Consider the following 18,255-nt stretch of genomic DNA (forward strand, 5'->3'; position numbering starts at 1 on the left):
CAAGAAAATGTTGAATAAGTCTAACTTTTCTATCATGTCCTTTAGGATTTCTGGTGCCTTGTTGATTTTCTGTCTAGAGGATCTGTCCACTGATGTGAGTGGGGTGTTAAAGTCTCCTACTATGATTGCATTCCCATCAATTTCTCCATTTATATCAATTACTATTTGTTGGAGGTATCTGGGTAGTCCTATATTAGAGGCATATATATTGACCGTTGCAATGTCCTCTTCTTGAATGGATCTTTTAAGCATTAAATAGTGTCATTCTTTGTCTTTCCTTAGGGCCTTCATTAAAAGTCTATCTTGACATATAGATTGAAAGTGAAAGGGTGGGGAAAAATATTTCACGCCAATAGACATGACAGAAAAGCAGGAGTCACAACGCTCATATCAGACAAAATAGACTTTAAAACAAAAGACATAAAGAAAGACAAAGAAGGACACTATTTAATGATTAAGGGATCCATCCAAGGAAAGGATGTTACTATCGTCAACATATAGGCCCCAAATACAGGAGCACCCAGATACATACAACAAATATTAACAGACATAAAGGGAGATATTGATGAGAATACAATCATAGTAGGAGACCTAAATACCCCCCTCACATCAATGCACACATCCTCTAGACAGAAAACCAATAAAGCAACAGAGATCCTAAAGGAAACAATAGAAAAGTTAGACTTCATTGATATCTTCAGGACACTACATCCAAAAAAAGCAGAATACACAGTCTTCTCAAATGCTCATGGAACATTCTCAAGAATCGACCACATATGGGGACACAAAGCGAATCTCAATAAATTTAGGAGCGTAGAAATTATCTCAAGTATCTTCTCTGACCACAATGCCATGAAATTAGAAATCAACCATGGGAAAAGCAAAGAGAAAAAACCTACTCCATGGAGACTAAACAACATGCTCCTAAAAAACCAATGGGTCAATGAGGAAATCAAGAAGGAAATTAAAAACTACCTTGAAACAAATGATAATGAAGACACAACCTCTCAAAATCTATGGGATGCTGCGAAAGCAGTGCTCAGAGGGAAACTTATAGCAATACAGGCCTTTCTCAAAAAAGAAGAAAGATCCCAAGTTGACAACTTAACCCTCCACCTAAATGAATTAGAAAAAGAAGAAAAAAAAGTCCTAAAGTCAGCAGAAGGAAGGAAATTATAAAGATCAAAGAAGAAATCAATAAAATAGAGACTCAAAAAACAATAGAGAAAATTAATAAAACCAAGAGCTGGTTCTTTGAAAAGGTGAACAAAATTGACAAACCCGTGGCCAGACTCACTAAAAAGAGGAGAGAAAGAACCCAAATAACCAAAATTATAAATGAAAAAGGAGAAATCACAACGGATACAGCAGAAATACAAAAAAACCATAAGAGAATACTATGAACAACTACACAGCAACAAGTTTGACAATCTGGAAGAAATGGACAGTTTTCTAGAATCTTACAGCCTGCCAAAACTGAATCAAGCGGAAACAGACCAACTGAACACACCAATCACTAGAAATGAAATTGAAGAGGTCATAAAAACACTCCCTACAAATACAAGTCCAGGACCAGATGGCTTCACAGGTGAATTCTATCAAACATATAAAGAGGAATTGGTGGCCATCCTCCTTAAACTCTTTCAAAAGGTTGAAGAAGGAATACTCCCAAAGACATTCTATGAGGCCACCATCACCCTCATTCCAAAACCAGGCAGAGATACACCAAAAAAGAAAACTATCGGCCAATATCATTGATGAATATAGATGCAAAAATTCTCAACAAAATCTTAGCCAACCGAATCCAACAACATACCAAAAAAATTATACACCATCACCAGGTTGGGTTCATCCCAGGTTCACAAGGATAGTTCAACATACGCAAATCAATCAGCATCATACACCACATTAACAAAAAAAAAAAAAGCCAAAAATCATAGGATCATCTCAATAGACGCAGAAAAAGCATTGGACAAAGTTCAACATCCATTCATAATCAAGGCCCTTGCCAAAGTGGGTATAGAGGGAACATTCCTGAACATCATCAAAACCATTTATGATAAACCCACCGCAAATATAATACTCAATGGGGAAAAATGGAAAGCCTTCTCACTCAAATCTGGAACAAGACAGGGATGCCCACTCTCACCACTGCTCTTCAACATCATTTTGGAAGTCCTAGCCACAGCAATTAGACAATCAAAAGAAATAAAAGGCATCCATATAGGAAGAGAAGAGATAAAACTGTCACTGTATGCAGATGACATGATTCTATACCTAGAAAACCCTAAGGACTCAACCCCAAAACTCCTTGAACTGATTAATAAATTCAGCAAAGTAGCAGGATATAAGATTAACATTCAGAAGTCAGTTGCATTTGTGTATACCAGCAATGAAACATTAGAAAAGGATTACAAAAATATGATACCTTTTAAAATTGTACCTCACAAAATCAAATACCTCGGAATACACCTGACCAAGGAGGGAAAGGACCTATATGCCGAGAACTATAAAACTTTAATCAAAGAAATCAAAGAAGATGTAAAGAAATGGAAAGATATTCCATGTTCCTGGATTGGGAAAATCAATATTGTAAAAATGGCCATACTACCCAAAGCAATCTACAGCTTCCATGCTATCCCTATCAAATTACCCAGGACATTTTTCACAAAACTACAACAAACAATCCAAACATTTATATGGAACAACAAAAGACCCAGAATCGCCAAAGCAATCCTGAGAAACAAAAACCAAGCAGGAGGCATGACTCTCCCAGACTTCAAGAAATACTACAAAGCCACAGGCATCAAAACAGTGTGGTACTGGTATCAAAACAGACAGACAGACCAATGGAACAGAAGAGAGAATCCGGAAATAAACCCTGACACCTATGGTCAATTAATCTTTGACAGGGGAGGCAAGAACATCAAATGGGACAAAGAAAGTCTATTCAGCAAGCATTGCTGGGAAACCTGGACAGCTGCATGCAAAGCAATGAAACGAGAACACACACTCACACCATGCACAAAAATAAACTCCAAATGGCTGAAAGACTTAAATATACGACAGGACACCATCAAACTCCTAGAAGAAAACATAGGCAAAACACTCTCTGACATCAACCTCATGAATATTTTCTCAGGTCAGTCTCCCAAAGCAACAGAAATAAGAGCAAAAATAAACCCATGGGACCTCATCAATCTGACAAGCTTTTGCACAGCAAAGGAAACCCAAAAGAAAACAAAAAGACAACTTACAGAATGGGAGAAAACAGTTTCAAATGATGCAACCGACAAGGGCTTTATCTCTCTATATATATGCAATTTATACAACTCAACAGCAAAAAAGCCAATCAACCAATGGAAAAATTGGCAAAAGACCTGAATAGACTGTTCTCCAAAGAAGATATACAGATGGCCAACAAACACATGAAAAAATGCTCAACATCGCTGATTATAAGAGAAATGCAAATCAAAACTACCATGAGATACCACCTCACACCAGTCAGAATGGCCATCATTCATAAATCCACAAATAACAAGTGCTGGAGGGGCTGTGGAGAAAAGGGAACCCTCCTGCACTGTTGGTGGGAATGTAAACTGGTACAGCCACTATGGAGAACAGTTTGGAGATACCTTAGAAATCTATACATAGAACTTCCATATGACCCCGCAATCCCACTCTTGGGCATCTATCTAGACAGAGCTCTACTTAAAAGAGACACATGCACCCGCATGTTCATTGCAGCACTATTCACAATAGCCAGGACGTGGAAACAACCCAAATGTCCATCGACAGATGATTGGATTCGGAAGAGGTGGTATATATACACAATGGAATACTACTCAGCCATAAAAAAGGATGACATCATGCCATTTGCAGCAACATGGATGGAACTAGAGAATCTCATCCTGAGTGAAATGAGCCAGAAAGACAAAGACAAATACCATATGATATCACTTATAACTGGAATCTAATATCCAGCACAAATGAACATCTCCTCAGAAAAGAAAATCATGGACTTGGAGAAGAGACTTGTGGTTGCCTGATGGGAGGGGGAGGGAGCGGGAGGGATCAGGAGCTTGGGGTTGTCAGACACAACTTAGAATAGATTTACAAGGAGATCCTGCTGAATAGCATTGAGGACTTTGTCTAGATACTCATGTTGCAACAGAAGAAAGGCTGGGGGAAAAAACTGTAACTGCAATGTATACATCTAAGGATAACCTGACCCCCTTGCTGTACAGTGGGAAAATAAAAAAAATTTATTAAAAAAAAAGTCTATCTTATCTGATATGAATATTGCAACTCCTGCTTTCCTGTCTTGTCCATTGGCATGAAATAGCTTTGCCCATCCCTCACATTCAATCTATATGTGTCCTTTGCCCTAAGGTGAGTTTCTTGTAGACAGCAGATTGAAGGTTTTTGCTTTTTTATCCAATCTGCCACTCTGTGTCTTTTGATTGGAGCATTCAGTCCATTGATATTTAATGTGATTGAGGATAGCTGTGTATTTATTTCCATTTTAAACTTTGTTTTCTTTTTGATTTTATATTTCTCTTTTCTCCCTATTTTTTTTTTTTTGGTTGGATGATTCCCATTTATTTTATGTTCAAATATTTTTCTTTTCAGTTTTTGTGAATGTAATGTTCGGTTTTGATTTGTGCTTTCCCTGTTTTTTAAATATGTTAACCCCTTCCTATATCTGCTTGCTTTAGCCTGAGAGTCATATATGTTCAAACACATCCTGAAAATAAAAAAGAACCTATATTTTCTTACTTTCCTTCCCATTGTATGGTTTTGATGTCTTTATTTTTTTCCAACATCCTCATGTTTAGATCTGCACGCTGGCTTATTTAAGTGACTGCTTTCCAGTTACGGTTTTCTCCAGCCTAATATTTCTTTTCTTCCTTGTTTTTTTTTTTTTTTATTTAGAGAAACCCTTTCAGTATTTCTTTTAGAGTAGCACTGAGAACTATGTCTAGATACTCATGTTGCAACAGAAGAAAGGGTGGGGGAAAAACTGTAATTGTAATGTATACATGTAAGTATAACCTGACCCCCTTGCTGTACAGTGGGAAAATAAAATAAATAAATAAATAAAAATGAATTGGTTTAGTATTGCTGTACTATTTTAGCTTTGGTTTCTTGAAGAAATTCTTTATTTCCCCTTCTATTTTTTTTTTTTTTTTGTCTTTTTTTGCTATTTCTTTGGGCCGCTCCTGCGACATATGGAGGTTCCCAGGCTAGGGGTCAAATCGGAGCTGTAGCCACCGGCCTATGCCAGAGCCACAGCAACGTGGAATCCGAGCTGCATCTGCAACCTACACCACAGCTCACAGCAACGCCAGATCGTTAACCCACTGAGCAAGGCCAGGGACCGAACCTGCAGCCTCATGGTTCCTAGTCGGATTCATTAACCACTGCGCCATGCTGGGAACTCCTCCCCTTCTATTTTAAGTGATATTCTTACTGGATAGAGTATTTTAGGTTGCAAATTTTTATCTTTTTAGCATTTTAAATATATCTTGCCACTCCCTTCTGGCCTGTAGTGTTTCTGTAGAGAAATCAGCTAATAGACTTATGGGGGTTCCTTTATCATTAATGCTTTGCTTTTCTCTTTCTACCCTTAGAATCCTCTCTTTAACTTTTGCCACTTTTATTATAATGTGTCTTGGGGTGGGCCTGTTTGGGTTCAACTTGTTTGGGGCCCTTTGTGCTTTCTGCATCTTGATATCCCTATCCTGTAGGTGTGGACAGTTTTCAGCCATAATTTCTTCAAATATATTTTCAATCCTGTTTTCTTTTTCTTCTCCCTCTGAAATTCCTATTGTGCATAGATTGGCCCACTTTATATGTCCCATAGGTCTCTCATATTGCTCTCATGTTTTTTCATTTGGTTTTCTGTCTGCTGTCCTGATTTGGTGATTTCCATTGTTCTATCTTCCATGTCACTAATTTGTTCCTCTGTATTATTCATTCTGGTCTTTGTCTCCTTTAGCTCAGTTTGCATCTCTGCAAATGAATTTTCTAGTTTTTCTTGGCTCCTCCTTTTTTTTCTAGTTCCTTTCTAAAGGAATCTGCATCATTGTTCATATCCTCTCTTAATTCCTTCAGTATGTTCACTATCTCCCTTTTGTCTGTCAGACTGCAGAGGTTTGTTTCATTGTTGCCTGCTTTAGGTGAATTCTCCTGTTGCTTTAACTGGGAATCATTTCTGAGCTTCTTCATCTTGATTGCGTTTTTCTTTTTCTGTGAATTTGGGGGAGCCAAACTGTAGTCTTGTAAGACTACTTCTATGCAAGAATACCACTTTGTATTTTCGGGGGGGGTTACTATTTATTTTTGGTCTGGGAGTTTGAATATTTGCTGTCTCTTTCTTCAGTGTTTGCAGGCTATTATTCCCAGGAGGCTCAGTATCTTTTCAGGGAGAAGGAGGCAATGGGTGTGGCCAATAGTCAATGCCTTGTCATTGGGCTCTCAAAAGCAGCAAGGACCTGGAGTAAGATGGCACAGGCTTCTCCTAGCTGCAGGGCCCTGGGAAGTGGTAATGAGCTCTACAAGGATCTACAAGGTGACTAGAGCATTTGGCAGTAGCAGCAGCAGGGTGTGTGAGTTCTCAGGGGAGTGAGAGCAACAATGGCTTGTGTTCCATTGCAATGCCTTCCTCCGAAGTGAATGGAAGTGAAGGTGGTGCCTTTCCATGGACCCCTAGTGGGAGAGGGGCATGACCATCTTTAGAGTCAGTGATAGCTGTGGTGGTTTTTCCTTTCCACCTGTAGACCATGCATAAAGCAATACATCTCACTTAGCCGCATAGGAGGTGCTATACAGGCTGCTCCTAGTTGCAGGATCCTGGGAAGGGACAGAGATGTGGGTACTACCCAGAACATTTGGAAGTGGAAACAGCATGGCTGTTGTGTTCCCAGGTGTGCGAGAGCACCAAAAGGTGGTGTTTGGTCACAATGCCATCCTCTGTAGTGCCTCTGAGGTGAATGGGGCTGCAGGTGGTGTCTGTTCACAGACCCCCAGGGGTCAAGAGCCACTCCCACCTCTGCAGCCAGAGATAACTGTGGTAGTTTGCCCCCACCTCCTGTAGACCATGACAGAAGCACCTCATCCTGCTTAGCCCCCACAGGAGGCGCTGCACAAGCTACTCCTAGTTGCAGGTTCCTGGGAAGGGACAGTAATAAGCATCTGGGCACTGCCCAGAGTGTTTGGTAGGGGCAGGTGCAGGGTGGATGTGATTCCAGGGGAGTGAGAGCAACAACAGGTGGTGTTCTGTGACAATGTCCTTCTCTGTGGTGCCCTCTGAAGTGGTTGGGGCTTTAAGTGATTTTTGTTCAGGTATCCCCAGAGGTGGTAGGTCATGCCCACCTCTGGAATCAAAGATAACTGTGTTGGTTTTCCCCTACCACCTGCAGACCATGCAAGAAGCACCCAGTCCCACCTAGCCTATGAAGGAGGTGCTAAACCAGCTGCTCCTAATTGTAAGGTCTTCAGAAGGGACAGTGACCAAGTATCTGGGTGCTGTTGAGCATTTGGCAGTGGCAGCTGCAGGATGGGTGTGTTCCCAGGGGAATGAGAGCAACAGCATATGGTGCTTGGTTGCAGTGCCTTTGTTTTTTCTTTTTTGCCAATCACTGTGGTGACTGGGGTTGCAGTTGGGAGCCCACTCACAAGACCCAGTGGTGGCAAGCCTCACCTCCATCTGGTCTCTGAGACAACTGCCATGTTCTGTCCATGCCACTTATAGATTGTGCAAGAGGCATCATGTTGCACTTATCCCCCTGATGTCCTTGGCCCACACAAGAGGTGCCTGGCTACTGGTAGCCTGAACAAGAAGCACCCAGTCTCCCTTAAATCAGCAAGAGGTTTCCCACTGCACATAGCCTATGCCAGAGCCACCCCATCTTCTGAGGGCCCATGGGCATGTGCATGCTCCAATGCAGGGAGTTTCTTATGGAATATACCCCCCAACTCCCCTCCCCAACAAGCTGCCTTGCCTCTCCTGTGGGCCTGGACCTTCTCCCAGGTTCTCTCTGCCATGGAATTCCCCTCTCCAGCCTGTTGTATACTGATCCCTGCCCATGCAACACTTCTCCTTAGCCCCTCGTGCTGTCACTGGGACAGCCAGCCCCAGTCCTCTCCCTGGGACTGACCTCCAGAGCCTGAGTCTCAGTGCCCAACCCCTGCCCAAGTTTCTCAGGCTGTGGTGTCCAGGCCAGTGGTTCAGGTCATCTGTGCAGCTCTCACTTTGCTTTGCTGTTCTCAGTCCAGCTGTTGTTCTTTTCTCGTGACTTTGAGGTCAGGCTGACTCAGCTCATCTTTCATCAGTTAGGTGGCTTCCCAGGGTGTGGGATCTTTTTCTCCTTCACAGCTCCCTCTCAAGAATGCTAATCCCATCTTGATTCCTTTTCTCTTTCTCTCTCTTGTTTTTTTTTCCTTTTGTTCTACCCAGCTATGTCAAGAGTTTCTTGCCCCTTTTGGAGATGTAAGTTCTTCTCCCAGCATTCAGTTGATGTTCTTTGTGAGTCATTTTACACGTAGATGTGTTTTGGGTTGTTTGTTTGTTTTTTGATGTGTTTGTGGGAGAAGGTGAGCATGACCTCTTACACCTCTGCCATCTTGCTCCACCTCCACAAATCATTCTCTCAATGAATACATCCTGAGCATTTACCATGTTACAGAGTCTATTAATAGGTGCTGAGGATAAAGTGAAAAACCATGTGTAGCAATGCCTGTCAATGTGCTCCCGGTCCTCAAAGTCACTGCCTTCAGTCAGGCTTCTCGCAGGCCTGCTGGAGATGCTGTGGTCCCTGCTCAAAGCCCTGAGCCCCAGCCCCACATGCCAATGAACACATCAATTGTGAAATTTTATTAAAGATTATAATATGCCTTGAAATATCTTTTGTCAGTTATCTAATGAAGACTACTTGAATATCCAAAAAGTACTCATTTTATTTTTTAATTTTTATTAGACAATTAATTTACAGTGTTGTGTCAATTTCTGCTGTACAGCATAATGACAAAGTCTTTTTTTCATACTCTCTTTCATCATGTCTATTAAAGTATCCACCTAATGGTCTCCATTGATTTAGCTCCAGACTGCCTTTGGCGTTCTCTGAATTTGTTTATTTTCTAATTTTTTTTTTATTGGAGTATAGTTGGCTTGCAATGTTGTTTTAGTTTTAGGTGTACAGCAAAGTGAATCAGTCACACATATACATATATCTATTCTTTTTCCCCCTATAGGTAATTACAAACTATGAAGTAGATTATCCTGTGCTATACATGGTTTCTAGTTAATCATCTATTTTATACAGTGGTATGTATGTGTTCTTCCCATCTTTTGGATTCTTCCCTCCCCACAATGGTTCCACCTATGGGAACCATAAGATTGGTTTTGAAATCTGTGTTTCTTTCTGTTTTATAAATAAATTCTTTTTATCATTTTTATTAGATTCCACATATAAGTGATATTATAGTTTTCCTTCTTTGTCTGCCTGACTTCTCTCAGGATGATAATCTCAAGGTTCATCCATATTGTTGCTTAAGGCATTAGTTCAGGCTTTTTTATGGCTGAGTAATAGAGAAGAGGTGGTACATGTTGCTTGTTCCTTTGAAAAGAGAATTTAACTGAAGAATGGAAATCCAGGTTGGATCTCATGAATAGAGACAACAAAGCTTGATTACCTTCATTCATCCATGGAATCACCTGAGTCAGAGCTTAAGGAAAGAAAGAAACCTATGATAAAGGAATGTTACTATCACAAATTCTTCACATGTATCAAATACTAAACTCCTGCAAAATATTTTGATTCTGGTTCCATCCATGTTGCTGCAAATGGCATTATTTTGTTCTTTTCTATGGCTGAGTAGTATTCCATTGTGTATCTATACCACCTCTTCCTAATCCAATCATCTGTTGATGGACATTTGGGTTGTTTCCTTGTCTTGGCTATTGTGAATAATGCTGCAATGAACATGTCTAGTCACTTATTATGGGGCTTGATAATGTGAGGAAAAAGTGTGTATACATGTATGTGTAATTGGATCAACATGCTGTACAGTGGAAATTTGACAGAACATTGTAAACCAGCTAAAATGGAAAAAAATAAAAATCATTACACAAATTTAAAATAAATAAATAAATAAACTTTAACCCAAAAAAATACTTTGGTTCCCAACTTCACACTCCAGACAGACTAGAGGTGGGACCATCAGCACAACATTAAATGTTAGTCCAAATGCTAGTTCCATAATGTTGAGGTTTATATTTATGAATAAAATTTGTAAAATTATTGTACTTAAGCATAGGGCATACAGACACACACACACTCAGACAATATCAAAATTTGAAGTGACTAAGGAAAAAACCTGAGGTTCAAAAAAAATATTTACCTAAGAAGATAATAGAGATAATAATAGAGAAAATGAATAATACAGATAGTTCCCATTGTGGCTTATTGGGAAAGAACCTGCCTAGTACCCATGAGGATTTGTGATTGATCCCTGGCCTCACTCAGTAGGTAAGGATCCCACATTGCCCTAAGCTCTGGTGCAGGTCATATATGCAACTCAGATCCTTTGCTGTTGTGGCTGTGGTATAGACATGCAGCTGTAGTTCTGATTTGACTCATAGCCAAGGAACCTCCATATGTCATTGCTGAGGCCAATAAAAGAAAAAAAAATGAGTCATACAAACAAAATTAATCTAAGCATTAATTCACTGTTAGAAATACAGTGAATGAAAACAAACAAATCTCCCTCTAAATCTATTTGAAATACATGAATTTAAAAACATAGCATGAAACAAGGCTAATGAATTAAACTGAAAAATTCACAGTATGTCTCTATCCCAGCAGTAGCATTGTGAATTGAGAATTTATATATAATATTATAGAAGTAGAAAAACCAAAAAATACACAAGGATGAATTTATCAAAGCATGTGCAACACACATTGTTAAAAACTACAAAACATTCATGGGTGAAATTAAAGAGAACATAAATAAAAGAGATATATTTTGCACATAAATTAGATAAGCCAATGAAATTACAGAGGGGGCTCTCCCCACAATTAACCTATAGACTCAAGGCAATCAGTGTCAAAATAACAGAGCCTACTTTAGAAGTTAATTCTTAATTTTATATAGACGTGAAAGGGAATCAAAATAGACAAAATAACTTAAAATGAGAAACACACCACCAGACGTACTTGACCTAATTTCAATTTCAGTACCTAATTTCAGCAACTCTTTCTTAATCCATAGCAATGGAAACAGCAATAATTGAATGAGGATAGAAATATACATCAATAAATAATTTGGATAGAGTGAATAAGTTTGAAATAGAACTATATATATATAAGTTTGAAATAGAACAATATATATAAGGTCAAATAATATTTTACAAATGCACCAAGGCATTTGAATGTGGAAAGGATATTGTCTCAATAAATGATGCCAGCATGATTCAATATCAACATGTCTTAAATGAACACTCTTGTGTTGCACCATGTGCAAAACACATAACTAGAAATGGGTTGAATTGTTAAAAATTAATGAGAAAACTATTTTGAAGAGAACATTGGACACAAAATTGGAAAATATGGGCTATCAAAATTTATGGAATAGGACACAAAAGTCATGAACTAGAAAAGAAAAAATAATAATTTAGACTTTATAAAAATAAGATGCACCTAATCTTCAAAAGAAACTCTTAACAGAATAAAACAACTAGCTTCAGACTGGCAGAAAATATTTATACAACATATTTCTGATAAAGATGTGAATCCAGAACACAGAGAGGAGATAAGAAAGTCAATTATTTTTTAATACTAGAGGTAAAAGTTTTGAAAGTATGTATCACTAAAGAAGATAGCAGATCAGTCTGTATAGAGACATCCAACATCATTAGCCATTAGATAAATGGAAATGAAAACCATAGCGAGATACCCCAGCAAACCACCTAGAATGGCTGACATCAGAAGACTGTCAATACCAGAGGCAGTGAGGATGTAATTAGAAAATGGGACACTCACTCATACATGGTGGGCAGTAACACATAATGTCGAAGATTGATGAGAATGTGTTGGTCAGTTTCTCATATAATTCAATATACACTTGACCCAGCAATTACGCTCCTAGTTAATTAAGCAAAAGAAACAAAAAAACTTCTTCCAATAAAGGGTTGGATGCAGAGCTATAAACATGAACATATACATGGGACCAAGGTGATACTGATGCATCACCTTTGATGAGGGAAAACTAATGTTCATTGTGCTTGGTCCATGGTCTTGTTAAGCCAAATTTCTTATTGCATTTGTTTCAAATCAAACATATTTTAGATGTCTTGCAATGTTCTCAATTTCCACAGAAGACAAAATGGGTATTCATAGGAGGGAAGGGAGTTGCCCCAGGCCACACACTCTGGCAGGTACAGCCTATAACTTGGATATGTTTTCCCAAATATTCTTCTCTTACAGCTATGTGGTGCTGAGCCTCAGAAGCAGTTTTAATCATATTCATCTTTAACTAAGTACAGAATGAAGGAGGAGAACTATGTGGTCCTTCACTGGATGTAGAAGAAAAGAGGTTATAACTTTGTCTCATAACATAAAACTGGTATCAAAAGGTGAGTAGAAATGATTTTCATGGTGATTCAGAGTGCAGGTATTGAATGAGACAGACACCAAAATCACTGGGGGCAACAGAAGACTCCAAACCACATGAGCTTCCTTTGTCCTCTCATTCCCAGTCTGGAATGAGCTGGAGCTGGAGTATTTTCCAAACACACTCATGCCATCAGACACTCCAGAAACAACTAATCTGAGAGGGAACTGCTGAGTGATGGGAACAGCACTGTCTTAGAGTGATCATTATTTCTAAAATCCAGAAGAATCCTTGAGTCCCTCAGTGGAGAACTGAACTCTTAGCTGTGGATTATTTCCTGGAGCAATAAAGGCTGCTCTACAATTTCTTCTCCTGACCCATCATCATCACCACCAACAACCCAAAACATGAAAAGAACACTGAATGGGAAGCAAAGAAAGGAAAAGCCATACTTTACCAAGTCCCAGTTCTGTCGCCTTGCTATGCCACAGGAGCTGGGTCAGCCTGGAGCTTCCACCAATTCATAAGGACCCTCATGTCCTCCTCCCCAGGCCCTAGCTACCACCATTCTGTCCTCTGCTCTATCAATTTGACTTTTTTAGTTTTCACATAAAATTAGATCATGCAGTATCCGTCCTGTTTTGAATCTGACTCCTTTCACTAGCATAATGGACAAAGTTCCAGTTTTGCAAAAGGAATAAGTTCTCAAGGTCGAATGCATAGCATGATGACTTGAGTGAACCAGACTGTATTGTATACACAGTAATTACTAATGCAGTGGATCATAAATTCTCTCATTGCACACACAAATAAATTAAAATGTTAAGTGTGTGGAGATGAAGAGCACAGCAAGTAACTTGATTGTGGTGGTTATTTCACAATGTACACATATCAAAATATCAATCTGAATACTTTAAATATGACACAATTTATGTATCAATTTAACCTCAATAAAGATATTAAGAAGAGAACAATAAATTCCTGGTAAATAAAAGAAGACTTAAGAACTCTTAGCTATGAAATTGCTCAATATTGTAAATAAGCAATAATCCATAACATCAATTGACAATTCATGGTTTATACTAATGAGTTGCTAGGAAAAGAAAGAATAACTGTAACAAACTGCAATTGTTACCAAATATTTACTGAGTATTCATTTCAGGCTGGGTCCAAGATTAGACTTGCAGGATATGAGGTTATGTGTCTACATGTGTCTGTTATAAAGATGAGCAAATGTCAGTAAGACAAGACTGCTGCCTTGTGGAAGAGTTTCCCTAGGGCCCCCTTCATGTCCCTATTTCTCAGGCTGTAAATGAAGGGGTTCAGCAATGGGGTGACCACAGTGTACATCATAGAGGGAATTATGTCCTTGGCACTGGAGGTGTTGGATGAGGGGACAAAATACAGCCCCATAATTGTCCCATAATACAGAGAAACCACAGAGAGGTGGGAGCCACATGTGGACAAGGCTTTGCAGATGCCCTTGGTGGATGGAACCTTGAGGATGGTGGCTCCAATGTGGCCATAAGAGGCCAAGATACATGTTAGTGGGATGGTGACGACTGCCAGTCCTACTAGAAAATGACCAGCTCATTGAGAGATGTGTCTGAGCAGGAGAGCTTGAGAAGGGCACCAAAGTCACAGAAGAAATGGGGGATGGTGTTGTCAGCACAAAAGGACAGCTGTGTCAGGAGGAGGGTGTAACACAGGACATCAGCACTGGAGAAAATCCAAGATACAGTTACTAGTAAGGTACATAGTCCCTCTCTCATGATAGTGGTGTAGTGGAGAGGGTGACATATGGCCATGTACCTGTCATAGGCCATTGAGGTGAGAAGGATATTGTCCAGAACAGTAAAAAAATAAGAAAATACATCCAAGCTATATACCATGCATATGAGTTTGATGGATCCTGAGTCTGCATGTTCATCAGCATCTTAGAGACAGATGTAAAGGAGATGTCTGTAAAGGCCAAGTGGCTGAGGAAGAAGACCATGGGGGTGTGGAGGTGAGGATCCAGCCTGATGAGCAAGATAGTGAGCAGATTCCCCAGGACCATGGTCAGGTACATGCCCAGGAACAGGGCAAAGAACACACCCTGCTGCTCTGGCCGAATGGGGAGCCCCAAGAGGAGGAACTCAGACACGCTGCTCTGGTTCTCCCTCCTCATGCTCCTCTCCTGTCTGCTAGGGAGGCAGGTGAGTGGGAAATGTCAGATACACTGAAGTCATGATTGTGGCTACCACACTAGCCTCTCTCACCTTCTCATGGAAAAAAAAGATTACCTGCCGCCATTTCTTTTACCACCTAGTGTTAGCAAAGCACATGACACACCCTCAGCACTCAACATGTTTCCTTTCAATGAAAACCAGTGCAAATGCTTCCTTTTTTCTTTTTAATAAACCATGTTTCTCACACTACACTGCTATTTGGACATAGAATAAATACGACATAGTCCTTCCATCAGGAGATCAACTCTCGAGGGCTCACCTGACCAAGGACTAAGTAAAGGTTTGAACCTGAAGCCTGATTCAATGTGTTATGATTTTGGTCCCACCACTTTCTCGCTCTAGGACTTGGGATGCTAAGTCTCTCTTGCCCTTTTGTTGTCCCTCTAAATGTGAACATGCCATAATCACACTTGCATAGAGATGACATAAAGAATTCTAATTCATTAGGCATTAATATCTAAAAACACTGTCCCACATCAAAAATTGCATGGATTATTTTGATGATCTGTATCCCCCACCCAAAACTAGTATCAAGTTTAGGAATTTCATAAAACAGTATTATGAAGTGGTCAGCATAAAGGACCAAGAAGCTGACCTAAAATTTATGTTCACTTATCTGAGATCTCACACTCTTAATGTGAGTTTCTGAGCTCATATCTTATCACTGGGGTAAATTCCCTGCTGGAACTTGTCTAAATGCATGTTTACCTTCTTGCCAAGAAATAAACCTTAATTCAGTGCATGTACCTACATCAATCTCATCTAAACTGCTTCCTCCAAGGTGGCTCAGTCCTGGTTATTCTTCAGTAGGAAGATACTTGAGATCTGAGATGGGATCTGAGAGCTGAGAGATCCTGGCAGACTGGGGTGTCTCAGAAATCAGTGACCTGATCAGCACTGTTTCCCAATATTGACCTTCACACTGATAATAACTGACAGCTAATAAGCACAGGGGCAGACAAATACATTTTTCCATGATTGCCTCATGGAACTTTTCAATAGTCCCAGGAGGGCGGTGCTTTCAAAATTTCACTCTCGGGATTTCTCATTGTAGCTCAGTGGGTTAAGAACCCAACTAGTATCCATAAGACTACAGGTTCAATCCCTATCCACCCTCAATGGATTAAGGATATGGGATTGCCATGAGCTGTGGTGTAGGCTCCAGACAAGGCTCAGACATGATGTTGCTATGGCTGGGTGGAGGCCAGCAGCTGAAGCTCTGATTCAAACCCTAGCTGGGGAAGTGCAATATGCTCAGGTGCAGACCCCCAAAAATTAGGAATTAAAAAATCTTCTCTATCAACATACTCAGAAGGAATAGGAAATGAGCATGATCATAGAGTTAGTAACAGCTGTCGTCACACTTCTCTCCCAAGCATTTAAAAATACCTTAGAAACTTTTCTCCTATGACCTACTGTTCCTCCCTATCTTTAGTTAGACAAATAGGCAGGACCTTTATTTATTTATTTTTCCATTTTTTTATTACTCATATAAATTTATCACATCTGTAGTTGTATAATGAGCATAACAATCTGATTTCACAGGATTTCCATCCCACAGCCCAGGCACATCCCCCCACCCCCCAAACTGTCTCCTCTGGAGACCATAAGATTTTCAATGTCTGTGAGTCACTATCTGTTCTGCAAAGAAGTTCCATCTGTCCTTTTTTCAGATTCCACATGTCAGTGAAAGCATTTGATGTTGGTGTCTAATTGTATGGCTGACTTCACTTAGCATGATAGTTTCCAGGTCCATCCATGTTGTAAAAAATGCTGGTATTTCATTCCTTTTAATGCCTGAGTAATATTCCATTGTGTGTATGTACCACCTCTTCTGGATCCACTCCTCTGTCGATGGACATTTAAGTTGTTTCCATGGCTTGGCTATTGTAAATAGTGCTTCAATGAACATCAGAGTACATGTGTCTTTGCAAGTCATGGTTTTCTCTAGATAGATGCCCAGGAGTGGGATTGCTGGATCAAATGAGAGTTCTATATTTAGTTTTCTGAGGCATCTCCATCCTGCTTTCCACAGTGGTTGCACCAATTTACAATCCCAACAACAGTTTTTAACAGGGTTCCTTTTTCTCCACACCCTCTCCAGCACTTATTGTTTGTAGACTTTTTGATGATGGCCATTCTGGCTGGTGTAAGGTGGTACCTCAGAGTGGTTTTGATTTGCATCTCTCTAATAATGAGTGACGTTGAACATCTTTTCATGTTTTTTATGGCCATCTGTATATCTTCTTTGGAGAACTGTCTGTTTAGATCTTCGGCCCATTTTTTGATGGGGTTTTTTGTTTTTTTGGTATGGAGCTGCAGAAGATGATTATAAATTTTGGAGAATAATCCCATGTCAATTGAATCACTTGCAAAGCTTTTCTCCCATTCTGTGGGTTGTCTTTTTGTGTTGTTTAGGGTTTCCTTTGCTGTGCAGAAACTTTTCAGTTTGATTAGATCCCATATGTTTATTTTTCTTTTTATTGTCAATAGTCTAAGAGGTGGATCTGAGAAGATGTTGCTGTGGTTTATGTCAGAGAGTGTTTGGCCTATGTTTTCCTCTAGGAGTTTGATAGTGTCTGGTCTTATATGTAGGTCTTGAATCCATGTTGAGTTTATTTTTGTGTATGGTGTTAGGGAGTGTTCTCCTTTCATTCTTTTCCATGTGGCTGTCCAGTTTTCCCAGCACCACTTATTGAACAAGCTAAGTTTTCTCCATTGGATATTCTTGCCTCCTTGGTCATAGATGAGTTGGCTATAGGTGCATGGTTTTAATTCTGGGCTTTCTATCCTGTTCCACTGTTCTATATGTCTGTCTTTGTGCCAGTACCATGTAGTTTTGATGACTGTTGCTTTGTAGTCTAGTCTGAAGTCCGGGATCCTGATTCCTCCAGCTCCATTTTTCTTTGTCAGGAGGTCTTTGGTTATTCTGGGTCTTTTGTGCTTCCAAACAAATTTTAAAATATTTTGTTCAAGTTCTGTGAAAAATGTCCTTGGTAATTTGATAGGGATTGCATTGAATCTGTAGATTGAATAGGCAGGACCTTAAGAAGAAATATTTCAGGATTTGAAGGAGTCCACCTGCTCATATAACTGTCCACACTCATATTCTTGCACCCCTTTAGTTTGCCAATGTCTTATACATGCCTTCAACTTCATTCAATCCATCATTATATATTTGTATATATATTTGTGTCTGTGAAGCTGAGAGCACAGTCTTATTACCCTGCATTTTACCAACAGGAGTTGTGAAATCACTTAATCTCATATAGATATTGCATAGTGGAACTGCATCTCAAATGTTGATTTTCTGATCATCATTTCACTACAGAGAGAATCCACCCATTTCTTTTTATGGGGGGTAGAGAGGCAAAGGTGAAATGTTAAAAGTGAAAAGGTAAATGTTAAA

The 18,255-nt window shown here is 39.6% G+C and overlaps 1 protein-coding gene and 1 pseudogene across 1 annotated transcript in view; both read right to left on the reverse strand.

The window, feature by feature from the left end:
• LOC146407254 (olfactory receptor 1J4-like) overlaps positions 1–18,255 on the reverse strand; it is a 100,978-nt gene that overhangs the window by 23,212 nt on the left and 59,511 nt on the right. The gene's annotated exons all lie outside the window — the stretch shown is intronic.
• On the reverse strand, positions 13,852–14,785 carry LOC100623462 (olfactory receptor 1J4-like; annotated as a pseudogene).

Source organism: Sus scrofa, chromosome 1 (assembly GCF_054392235.1).
Source record: "Sus scrofa isolate SSC_HxYL_T2T_F1_AM1 chromosome 1, Sscrofa_HxYL_maternal_Yorkshire_Landrace_v2.0, whole genome shotgun sequence".
NCBI classification, from domain to species: Eukaryota; Metazoa; Chordata; class Mammalia; order Artiodactyla; family Suidae; genus Sus; species Sus scrofa.